This window comes from Triticum aestivum, chromosome 7D (genome assembly GCF_018294505.1).
Source record: "Triticum aestivum cultivar Chinese Spring chromosome 7D, IWGSC CS RefSeq v2.1, whole genome shotgun sequence".
In the NCBI taxonomy this organism is placed as follows: domain Eukaryota; kingdom Viridiplantae; phylum Streptophyta; class Magnoliopsida; order Poales; family Poaceae; genus Triticum; species Triticum aestivum.
The window spans coordinates 509,774,660-509,777,811 of NC_057814.1; the positions used below are offsets into that span (position 1 = coordinate 509,774,660).

General features: G+C 45.3%; 1 long non-coding RNA gene across 1 annotated transcript; it reads left to right on the forward strand.

Annotated features, from left to right (window-relative positions):
- Window positions 1–596: 596 nt before the first annotated feature.
- Window positions 597–2,084, forward strand: LOC123168947 (uncharacterized). Its single transcript, XR_006484570.1, has 3 exons — window positions 597–968; window positions 1,297–1,322; window positions 1,729–2,084. It is a non-coding gene; the product is annotated as an uncharacterized lncRNA (long non-coding RNA).
- The last annotated feature ends 1,068 nt before the right edge of the window (window positions 2,085–3,152 follow it).

The window sequence follows — 3,152 nt, forward strand, 5'->3', positions numbered from 1 at the left end:
TCATCGAGGCCAAGAACTCATTGGGGTTCAGATCTCTATAAGAGCTATGTGTAGTGGAATACAGTGAGTCCAAAATCATTTTTATTTGTCTTTCCCATCTGCTTCTGCATGCCTATTGTCACATAGCTGCAAGCTTTCGATCTTTGTTTTCCTCCAATATTGGTGATGTTGGGCTTGTCCTTGGTTTGGCGGTGCTCTTCGGAGCAACAATGCGAGATCGTCAGAATATAGGGAGTAGGTCGCCGCTCCGCCTCTGTCAAGATGAGTCCACACCTAAGCAACCACTCCTATATGAGCATCTCTGTTCATTGTCCTTTTTTTTGATAGAAAATATAAGAATAGGGGTGGGCATAAAAATTGACTAACTAAAAACTAAACAGAAACCCAAAAAATCAAATTTCGGCCATTCGAGTTTTTCACTGTGTACAGGGAAATTCAGTTAGCTGGCCTACTTTTTCTTCTGAATTATTGTTTTTAGTAGATTTTGAGAATTTTACCCTTTTAACCGAAATTGCCGAAATTATCCCAGCCCAAACTCTCCCCAGCTCCGGCCCGGTAGAAGTCCACTCATCCCACGCCCTCAGCCCCGCACCGCACGCACGCAAGACTTATACAAGACCTAAGCGCCTGCCCTCCCACCCCGACTCAGCCGTCGCCGCCGCTGTTCATCTGAGCGCTGAGACGCCGCCGCCGCTATTCATCTAAGCGCTGAGACGCCGCCGGTGCCACCGCCCACTGCATCTTCTCCCCCACCCGGCCACCCCCGACGCCGACTCCTGCGGCGGCTGGCATCTCCCGCATCTCCGCCCTCGCCTTCGCACTGACCGCCGACTGTCGCGCTGTCGCCCATCCTCCGCCCAGCGCCCACCCACCTTCGATTCGAGCTTCGAGCCTTCGACATCGTCCCAACTCTCCACATTGGCAACTCAGCGGGTGACCGTCTGTCCATCTCGGCGGCGTCTTCTCCAGTTCGCTCCCATCTCCCATCATTTGTATTGAATTTTTGTTTCATTCTTTGTGCACTGTTCTGTATGTGCAAGGGAACTTGGATGTATTGTTGGTGACTTGTTGTTTCATTTTTGCTTATCTTGCCTATATGTTCATATGATTTTAGTGGAGAATCAGGGTTCTACTAGCATTTGTCACTGATCTTAGTGGATGCATGTACTATTGTCATATGATGTTAGTTGTAACTTGTATTTTGGAGTTCTTCTTTAATTCTTCTTGCCTCGAATCAGTATAGAAGAATGATCCCATGAATTCTAAATTAACACGCATGTCCTTTCTGTTTTGCAGCTGAGACAATTTAACTCTTAAAAATGGTATGGATTAGCAATTTCTTAATTAACCTATCTGTTATTTTGTTTGATTTGCTGTGCAATCTGCTTCAGTTTGGACATTAATGCTGAATAACATAGTGTTTTTCCCCTTCCATTTTTTCTGTTATGTCAGCAATGCCAGTAGTAAATAATGTTCACTAGGCAGCATTCAAAATGACATGCTCTTAATTAGAGGTTAATTATAATGTGCATCTTGATCAATAACATAAACTTGGAGGCTTTATATTTTAGTAAATTGTGTATGTATAGTTCTCCATTGTTGTACACATGAACTTGTTATTGTCGTGAGTATTCCAAGAAAAGGACGGTTCTTCCTTCTAGTTTATGATATTTCTGCTTTTCATTGTATTCTCAAAGTTTCAGTTGTGTATTTGTGTTGTTTTGACAGGAGATATTATAATGACGCCAATGATTGTTGGGTCCACCGGAATTTTCAGGAGGTGATAGAAGTTGTGATTAATATCAACAATCAAATGGAATATGCAGACTGGACAATTCTGTGGCAGAGGAAGCTAATATTCCTTTAAAAATGTGGAAGATACTAATGTATATGAAAGTAGATTTGATATGCAAGATGATGTATCTGTAGTACTCTGTACTAAGGTTGAAAACTTGTTTATGTAAATTTGTGTTCAAATCTTTTGTGTTCAAATCTGTTTTTGTTGTTAATAGTGCAGTCCTATTGTTCTGACTTGAACATTAATCTTACTGTAAGGTGCAATGTGTCTATGTATTTGGATTTGATCTCTGGAGTATCCTTATGATTTGCAAAACCTGCTTTTATCTTTGTTAGAATGAAGTGGAGAAAATATGTCTCTTCCTTACTTTCTTACGCGGGAAAATTTAAACCATGACCCGTGCATACTTAGTGAATGCAAAATGATTATGTGCTCCAGCATGGTACATCAGGCCTGCTTTGTTTTTTTTACTATCAAATGTGTTACTAGGGTGATTGACCATCATGAATTATTGTGTTACAGTTTATGGAAAATTATGTTACAATGTGTCGCTGGAGGTAAAATAATATTGTTACCAATTATGTTACGGGAGTTAGAAAAACGTGTTACTATCGCTGTTACTATATCTATGAAAATATGTTACTAATGGTGTTGCTATAGCTATAAAAACGTGTTACTACCGCATTAGTAACACAGATGATACGTGTTACTATTGCATGATTGTAACACATTTTTTAACATATTGGAACAAATATCATGTGTGACAATGGGTACATCTTAGTAACACGCCCTAACATAACACATCTGAGGGGCGCCTCTCTCTCACTGAGCTGCCAGCCGTGGGCGCAGAGGAGAAGAAAACCAAGGCCAAGGACGTGAAGCGCAAGGAGGCAGCTGTGCTCGCAGCGGAGCCTGACACCAAGCGGGGCAGAGATCAGCCCGAGTCTTTCAAGAACAGCCGACCGTTCTGCGCCTTCCACAACCTGAACACCCTCAACACCAGCGACTGTCAAGAGCTCAGAGCCATACGAGAAGGACGCTTCGGTCGACGCCCCGAGCGCAGCGACCGGGGCTACGGCCGCGGAGGAGGACGTGGAGGCGGACGCTGGGACGACCGTGGCCCGCGCCAGGAGTGGCGCGACCGGCCTCGTGAGGACCGCTGGCAGGACCAACCTCGTGAGGGCGCCTGGAGGGACCCGCCTCGTGAGGATCGCCCCCAGGGCAACACCGGTCTTCCCCCACTGCCGCCACCAAGAAGGAACGACGACCACCACCAGCACGAGGGGGCTGGGGGGCTTCCAGGAGCCGCGTGCAATCGCCTGCATCTTGGGCGGCGCCCAGGCCCCAGCCTCTC